The 8,980-nt window shown below is 64.7% G+C and overlaps 1 protein-coding gene across 1 annotated transcript in view; it reads right to left on the reverse strand.

Moving 5' to 3' along the window:
- Positions 1-4,141, reverse strand: part of GSE1 (Gse1 coiled-coil protein) — a 133,628-nt gene extending 129,487 nt beyond the window's left edge. The window contains exon 1 of the mRNA XM_019535977.1: positions 3,937-4,141. The gene's annotated coding sequence lies outside the window, so the exon portion shown is untranslated. The remainder of the gene's footprint in view (positions 1-3,936) is intronic.
- Positions 4,142-8,980: the final 4,839 nt, after the last annotated feature.

The following is an 8,980-nucleotide window of genomic DNA, read 5'->3' on the forward strand; positions in this document are numbered from 1 at the left end:
GGGCCCAGGCGAGCCACTGCCCGCGGCCCGGGGGAGGGCAGGAGGGCACGGATGCGCCCACCCTCCCGGGCTTTGCATCGCCTTCGGCCTTTCTGCCAGGGCGCCCGGGCAAAGGCGACCACGAAACAAGGCGGTGGCACCTCCAGCGTTACGCCAGAGCGGCCCACTCCAGCCTCCGGCCCTGCCGCCGGGACGTGTCCGGCGCCCCCCACCCTCGCGCTGGAGACGAGCCGTCACTCAGCATGCGCGCGGCGCGCTCCTCCGTCAGAGGCAGCCCGGAGGCGAGCGTAACGGCGACGCGGGGCCGCGGGGCCTCGTCTGTGACTACCCGGGGGCCCCGGTCCCGGGGCATCCGTCCGCGCGAGCTCTCCAACGTGGCGGCCGCAAAAGGCCCTCGCGCCGCCGTGCCGTGCCGTGCCGTGCCCTGCCCCTCCGGGCTCCAGGCACGCTTCTGGGACGAGCAGAGGACTGAAGCCTCCGGCCAGACCCCGCCACCGGGCAGCAAACCGCAGGGGCGCAGCGCCGGGCTCCAGCCTGCCCGGGTCGGGAGCGAGCAGGGCCAGCCGCCATGCACCCGGCAATAGGCGCGTTAGGAACCATGCTACCACCCCGCGTCCTCTGCACCCAGCCCCCGCACTCTCCGCCGCGGCACCCGTCGTGCCGGCCCGCGCTTTCTTCCCCCTCCCTTTTTTTCTTTCTTTCTTTCAATTTTAAATTTTTATTGCGTCCTTTTTCAAGAATACAGAGGAACAAATGCCCTTATCAGCAATTCTCACAAGGTATAAAGAGCCGCTTTTATCTCACTGCCTTTGCTAATCTAGTGTGAGCCAATGCTTGTTAATTTTTTAATTTTCCTAGTGAATGCATTTGTGGCTTTGCCGGCGCTCGCCTATATGTCCACAAAGGTCTCGCGCGTGCGCGCGGAGGCGGGAGGTATAGGCAGCGACGCAGTCCCGAGTTCAGGCCGTTTGATGCTTCCCACTTTCAGGCCCCTGTTTTCGGTCTCTTCAGCCCTCGGCCCTGGGGCTGCTTGGGGACAGACCAAGTTTGGAGGTTCAGCTCAAGCAGTTCAGCTATGTCGACAAGCAAGGTCGGGGGGAAACGCGCCGCTAAAACTCCTCTGAACTGTATCACCGAGCGCCCAGGCCTTGAAATATATACCCTGTTGCCTTTTGCTCGTGGGGTGAGCGGCCAGACAGGAGCACCGGGGGGTACAGGCAGAAAGAGGACAAGAACCGGAGACCAAAATCCCCACCCCTGCAGCCAACGAGCTCTAAGTCTCAGATACACATCGCTCCCCTCTCTACTGACCCGACCCCCGGGACAACAACCTACTTCTGCTACCGGTGGCTCAATCAGCAGAGGCACGTGGTGTGGAGCTAACAGTCCAAAAACCCTGCTGTCTACCCAAGATGGGTACACAGCATCGGAAATGTCACCCAAAAGCCTCCCTTAGTAGAACAACGAGGACTCAGCGGTCAGACGGGGCCTGAATTAGGCTGCTTTGCGAAGGTCTTTTTTCCCATGACTTCCCCTGCAGGGATGGAGATGACTCAGAGACGGTCCTGCCGGAAGGGACAGGCCAGAGGCATGGGAAGACAAGGAGCAGCAGAGATTGATGACAACTGGGGGAGGACCCCGAGTCCCCGTTTGCACCCCCAGACCGAGGGCTCTGCGCCTCCAAGCCAAGGGGAGCTGTGAACACTGCCTCTGGCCTGGCAGAGCCGGCTGTTCCCGCTGCCCGGTGCCCTCCCACGCAAGCAGCAGCCTTGCAAGCCGGGCTCTGTCTGCCTGCGAGGAGGAGCGTCTGCCCTGGAGCGGCTCAGGGCGAGGCCTGGATTCCCCAGGGCCCTGCCTCTTGGAAGCAGCCGCTTGGTTCGCAGCCATCAGGCGGCTCCTTCTCCTACCCCGGAAAGTCCCTGGCCGCACAAGGCTTCCCCCCTGCCCTGGGGCACAGCCCTGAGCTGCCCCTCTTCCCTTTCCTCCATGCGCGGGCTGCTCCCTTGCTGCAGTCTTCACCGGTCCTTGGTGCGAAAGCAAACCCCGGCTCTCCGAGCTGCCAAGGGTTTAATCATCCTCAAGCCCAGGCTGTTCCAGCCAGGAGGGCCAAGCTGGGAAGCAACAGAGAGACCAGGGGCAGGGCTGAAAGAGGCCTCCAGCTCCCTGCTCGCCGGATAGGGGCCACTAGCCTCCAGGGCTCTGGGAAGGACGCCCTGACGCAAGGATCTCTCTGCAGGGCGAGGCAAGGGGTGAGCTGCCCACAGGAGCTGAAGGCAGCCCTGGACATTGCAGCAAGGGGTGTGTGCATGCCTGTGTGTGTACACGTGCGCGTGGGCAGGGGGGCGGGCTGCCCTGGGGCTGGAATAACCTCACCGAGCCTCCTGGCTGGCACGCACCCCCTGTGCCTTGCAGCAAGCTCCCTGGCCCGGGTCACCGTCGCAGCCCACCCCCGGCCGCCGCTCGGGCCCAGGCGGGGAGAGGAGATGCCCGCGCGGCGGCCCCTGGGCGGCGAAAGCGAGCGCCCTGCCGTGGCTGCGCCAGATGAAATGTGGCAGGCGTGTAACGAGCCATTAGTCAATGTCACCTTTGCCCGGCAGCCGATGGCAGGGTAATAAATGCGGGGACGGTTCCAGGCCGCGGCTCCCGGCTCGCCCCCGCCTCTCCCCCCGCCTGGCTGGGAACAGCTTGCAAATGGCAAAGGGCTCTCCTTGCCCCACCGCCCCCGTGCCGAGAGCTCGGCAAGGGGTCAGCCCGGCTCGCCCCCAGCCCTGTCCCGCAGCTCTTCCCTCCCAGCCGCGGGATGCGAGCAACGTGCAGCCCCCGGCAGGGTGGGGACCACGTCACGGCAGAGCCCCTCCCTGCATGCACACGCGGCGCTGGCATGGAAACCGGCCTGCCTGGCACGCTCCCCAGGCAGCGCTGCCTGCTGCACCTGCGGCTGCCCCGGCGTCTCATCCTCCGAGTCCCCCATGCCAGCTGCCGGAGCGGGTGGCCACCTCCACATCAAAGGAGCCCGGGCTCCGCCAGGAACGCAGCTCCCACGCAGGCTCCTCCCGGGAGCCGCATGACGCCTCCCCGAAGAATGCTGCCCCTCCGGACCGACGAGGCCGCTGGCTCCGGGAAGCCAGACGGAGCTCACACCATGCCCCAGGCCTCCCGGTACCCATCGCCGCAGCCGGCAGGGCCTGGCGTGGAGGGGCTGGCTCCGGCGTGCGTGGATGGCGTGGGGGTGAGGACCTCCCGCTCTCATCCTCCTGTGACAGCGCACGTGGGATAAGGAGCCCAAACAGCTGGGAGAGTCTGAGAAGTTGGGGGGTCTGCGCTGCGCTGAGACCACCCACCCCACTGCCACCTGTTTGTCACAACCTCTCTCCGACTGCGACGAGTTTCGCCTGTGCTCTGCCCCAACCCCTGGTGCTCAGACAATAGTGAGGGAGGCCGGACATGAGCAGCCAGGCCAGACCACCCGCCTGGGAGCCCTCCCGGGGCTGGCAGCTGTCTGCTCCACGCCGGCGAAGACAAGACACGCGGCGCTTGCACCGGCGCTGTCAGGGCCCAGGGGAGGCCGAGGTGCCCGGGGAGGGGAGCGTGCCGGCTGGGGACCTTGCGCCCCGTGTCCAGAAAGAGCTCCCAGTATGAATGCAAAGGCCCTCCGACCTAATCCACAGCAGCCTCCATCGCCAGAGGGACCAGACCAGGGGCTGATTATAGCTCTGAGCTTCCCTCCAGCTTCCTCGGCTGGGGGGCAAGGGCTGGAAGGGGTCACGTGCCCCCATCGCTTCATAGGACTCAAACCGAACGCGCCTGCCAAGCCAGGCCAGGCCGGGGAAAAGCGGTGCCCTTGCCCCTGGCACCACTGGCACAGACAGCAAGACCCCGGTATCCCATCCCAGAGCCCCCCACGTCCTACTCCCGGACGGCAAATCCGGCACCTACTTGTAGCTCCTGGGTCGGCGCCGTCCACATCCAAACCCGTCCGCTGGCTGCGGTCGGAGCCGACGTCCTGGGCAGCTCCGTTCCCCGCTCCCGGGCTCTCGCCGGCGCCCACCCCACGCTGCCTGGGCTCACCGGCCACGGCCTTGAGGGCAGGTGTCTCAAAAGAGGAGGACGAGGCCTGCAACAAAAGCAGAAGCACAGGGATTCAGAGCCTTTCCCCGCACGGCTTCTCCAGGCTCCATCCCTCTGCCCCGAGCCCTGCTGCTACCCGCCTGGAGCAAGCCGGTTCCTCCGACGGGGGACGGGGGTGCCAGGGCAGGGAGGCACGAGCTGCTTTTGTTGTCTTGCTGGCCGGCCGCACGTGGCAGCCGAGGGGAGCTGCGCGGTGCTCGCCTGCCAGCCAGCGCCGCGGCTCTCCGGGGCGACGGCAGCCTGCGAGCGCTCCCAGCCAGGCCCAGACAAGAAAGGCTTTGGGGAGAGGGGGGGCGGAGGGAGGGCATGAATCAAAGCAGCATCACTCTGCAGCAGCCGGCTGATTAGGCTGCAGCTGATTGCTCCCCAGCCAGGCTTTCCTCGAGATCAGAGGCTCAGGGGCGCTGTGCAGACAGGAGGGGGCAGCCAGCTTGGAGCTGGGGCCAAGCCGGGAGCTGGGTCGGTACCCCGCTGCACCCCGGCTCTCATGTCCTGCCTCTGGCAGTGAGGATGTCCCCGGTCCCCGAGCAGCCCCCTCCCAGGCCTGCTGACAGCTCATGAAGGAGCCTGTCAGGACTGGCATCCTCTCCCTGCATGGGCACTGGGGTCCATCCCCTCCTCCCAGGCAGCCCCAGCGTGGCCGGATGCACCCCTGCTCCTCGCCCCATCCACCAGCCACACCGCTGGGCTCCAGATCCCCAAGCAGGAGGCTCAAAGCCCATCAAAATGCCTCCGTCACCTATTATTACACTTGAGTGGCAACATTTCTGCATGCGCTCAGGTTGGCGGTATCATCTCCCTGACCCTAAATCCTCCCTGCTAAGCCTCCGCCGCCTGCCAGTGCCCCTGGCCATGCCTCACGCGGCTCCTAATCCCGGCTGGCTCGGCGCTGCTCCGTGCCCTTGTTTGTTGTGCCTGTCACCCTCCCAGTTTATGCGCATCGAAGAAAACAGCTTGTACTCCCGTCGGCTCGGTTTATCTTTAATAAAGCGACAGCCACCAAAGCAATGCGGGTCTGGCCTCGGCACTGCACAGGCAGGCAAGGTGGTGGCTCTGGGGTTTTATTCACCATCACAGTCCTACAGCTGAGGTTCAGGATCCCCGTCAGCCCATGGCCCTAATCCAGCCCTTTCCACGGTGACGCGTTTCACTGACCAGCTAGCAGCCGGGACACACGGGCTTCCTTAGGTCAAGGCAGTGAGCTGGCGAAGGTAGCGGGCACCATGGTGCAGTTGGGGAAGCTCCCAGGGACAATCCTGCTTGCACCAGGAGTGGGTGAATCCAGCCCATCACTCACTGGGCACACAACAAATGCTGGTTTCCCGCGAGCCCTCTCCTCCAACTCCGGGGGAGTTTTGATGAGGCGAGAGGCAACCTGCATGGGACTCGAACTCAGGACCCGCCGACCGACACAGAGAGGGCACCTTGAGCCCCCCGAGGCTGGGACTCCAAAAAAAGGCGCAACCAGCCGTCTGCATAGCCTCAGGGAGGGAGGGTGCTTGCAGAATGCAGCCCGAGAAAATGCAACCTGCAGAGCCCTGGGTAGGGGATGCGGCTGTGGCCATGATCCCCTGGCCCAGCCCTGCCCGGGGATGTCTCCCGCCCACCCCCGCAGCGCCCGTGTCTCAGGCCAGGGAATGTGCAGCCGGCGTGATGTGCCAGGTGAGCACCCTGGCGACGGCACTCCTCCGGGTCTATAAATAACAGCCCAGACAGCCGCGGCATGCGCTGCCCGGACCAGCACGCCTCATGCCTGCCCTGCCAGGCAGGGGCCACCACCGGGGCGGGAGGAAAACCCACGGAGCATGGCTGGGGGTGGCATTTGTGCCTGCCTCAGTGGCGGAGGGTGCGATGGGGTCTGCAGGGCACGTGGGCTAGGGCTGAGACCCAGCCAAATAAATCATCACGCAGGCCAGCACTGAAGACAGCCTGGCAGGCTTCCAGGCCCACAGCAGCGCAGATCCCAAGCCACGAGGGGCTCCTAAGTTAACGCGACATCCCCTTGGGCGACCGCCCATCCGTAATGGGTGGGACCGTCCTGGAAAGGGAACATCAAGTCCCAGCCCTGGGGTTCATGGCTCCAGGACAGCATTTGAATCGCGCAGAAATCTAGGTTTGGGAAGGGGCAGGGTTCCCCTTGCAAGCTGCTTGGTGCTGGGGGGAGTGGGACGCAGGGGGTGCCACGTGCGTGCATGCACCTGCACACATACACATGGCTGGGAATACAGCCAGGCAGTGTGGAGAGCAGCTCCTTGCAGGTAAGTTTATGGGGGTGAGTGGGGGGGCAGATACCCCCCAGATTTGCGCACAGGGCAGGGGCGGACGCAGACTGCCTGCTGCAGCTCAGGGCTCCCCACCCTGCTACCCTCCCTCACCAGTGGAGATGGGAGGCGGTAGGCATGTATCCCACCTTTCCATTTTGAAAAGGTAGTCACCGTACTCCCCCCATAGCCTCCTCCAGGCTGGCTTTCCACAGTCATCTCGGGGTGCACGCCACGCTGCCCATCCTACAGCCGCCTGCCTTCAGCCCAACACAACCATCAGGGGCCGGGGCCCTAAGCTCTGCAAGCTATGGTGGGGGCCCTGGCATGGCTCCCTCCTGAGACAGGGTGGATGGACAGGCAGACAGAGAGCTGTGTCTCACTGGCATTTCCCAGAGACAGGCGGGGGACGCTGGGGTCTCTGGTGCTAGCCAGCCCCCGCCGTGCCGTCCTCATGTCACCCACCAGAGCCAGCCCCGCCAGGCTGAAGACAAGCTCTTTGTGCTCTCCCCTGCCCTGCTGAATGGCGGGTGGCGGAGGCTTTGCTTGCCTAGTCAGCGTCTCCCAGGAGATGGCGGAGCCTGCTCCCCGCGGCCCCAGGGTCAGGATGCCGGCGGGTGCCAGGAACATCACGCCTCTCCTCCCTGGGGAGCAGAGGGCAGAGGCTGCTTGTGCCCAGCCCAGCCCTCCTGCCTGGCCACTGGAGCCGGGCGCTGCACGGCACAGGTGCACCTGCCGGATACCCCCAGGAGCACTTCTGGGGGGGACCGAGGGGACCGACTACTCCTCCCCTCCAACCGTAGCAGCTGTCTGGGGCTTGAGAGAGGAGCAATTTGTGCATCCAGGGCAAGGCGTGATCGGGTGTCACCCCCCGGAGCCCGCGGGCCGAGTTAATCGCTAACCCGGGCGGCATGCAGCAGGGCTTGGAGCCCAGTCACAGGGCGTCACCGAGCCGTGTCACATGCTGGCGGTGCGAAGGGCATCGGGCCATCACTTATCAGCGTGGGAGACGTGACCCTCTCTCCAGGCCACACTGTTTGCTCCACCCTAGAGACAGCTGCGCCCTGGTGCCAGGCGAAAACATCGCCTCCTTCCTGGGGAAGCAGGGCGGCGCCTGCTGGGCCGGGCTCGGGGAGTGGTGCGAGGCCTTATTAATTATTATTATCGTTATTCCCGTCGAGGTAACGCTCGCTACATCGGGCAACAGGCAATCAGGGAGCAATTAAAGGGATATTAGATGCCGGATCAGGTATTAATTAAACACCGCTGCTTGCTGTGACTGGCAGCAGCTCCTCCAGCCTGTGCTGACGAAGGTGTCTTTGGCAATTAGGCTGCTACCAGTAGCCTGGGCCAGTGCTCTCGTGGCCGGGGCAGCTCTGCACTCGAAGCCTCGGGGCTCCTCTTGAACACGCCCCATGCGGCCAAAGTCAAGGGAGCCCCCACGGCCCTTCCTCACCCTCCACAGGTGGGAGGCAGGTCAGGATGAACCAGGCCTCAGCTCCAGTGCATCAACCCTGCCTGGGTTTTCCCTCCCACCGTGCACCGGCAAGGCCGCCAGCCATTGACAAAGTGCTCTCCAAAGCCCCAGACTGCTCTGCTGCCAGCTTGGTCCCGGCGCCGGGGGAAAGCGGGCCAGATCTAGGAGTCATGAGCTCTTCGCCCTGAACAACCAACCTCCTCGGAGCAGGGGGACAGGTGGGCTGGGAAAACACCAAGCAGGTGACCTCAACCTGGCCGTGTGCCCGAGCAATTGCCGGGGGGCATTGCTGGGTGGGGTGGCACGGGGGTCTTCCATAGGGGCCCAGAAGGTGGGAAAGCTCCAGGTGGGAGCCACGGGCCAGACACTGCAGTGCATGCCCCCGCACCCGTGGGCTCCATCTGCCTCCACCGTTCACACCGCCCAGTGACCTCCTTGCTCCTCACTGCCCATCCATCCCTCCACTTGCTGCTACAGGCACAGCCAGAGCCTGCCAACACCCCCCATGTACATCCCCCCAACTCAGACCCGGGAGACATGCCACGTGTCCCCTCCTGGCATAGCAGAGCAGCCTGCAGAGCCTCCCGGCACAGCGCAGACCACGGCAAAGCCCCCTGCCACTGTGAGGAGAAGAGCACAACAGGGCCACGGGGACCCAGAGCCACCAAGCAACCAGAGACCAGGCCACAGGGCACGAGAAACACCCACGCACACAAGGGTGCGTGGCCAGCGGGCAGCCGTGGCAAGGCGCATGGCCCGGCTCGCTCGGTTTCCCCGCGCTGTCTGTCAGCAAATCATTCCCGGCTACACAGATAAGGAATAATTGATGCAAAGCAGCCATCTGTTTGTGAGCACAGAGTATCAGCTCAATTAGGAGGGATCTGTCCAGCCGAATAAACCATCTCTCCATCCCCTCCGAAGGGGAGGGCCCCACGCTCTGGCCATGTCCTCAAAGACTCACAACCGATTAGGGGCAGGCCGAGTGATTTGGGCACTAACTTGTTAATGAGCGCCCCGAGGTGCTGGTGCAGGGAGGGAGGGGGCATGGGGAAAGCTGTGGGGGAACCTCAGACGTGCCACTGATGCAGGAGGCGCTGACGCTCAACAGATGCCA

This window comes from Crocodylus porosus, unplaced genomic scaffold (genome assembly GCF_001723895.1).
Source record: "Crocodylus porosus isolate Cpor-Errol unplaced genomic scaffold, CroPor_comp1, whole genome shotgun sequence".
Lineage (NCBI taxonomy): Eukaryota > Metazoa > Chordata > Crocodylia > Crocodylidae > Crocodylus > Crocodylus porosus.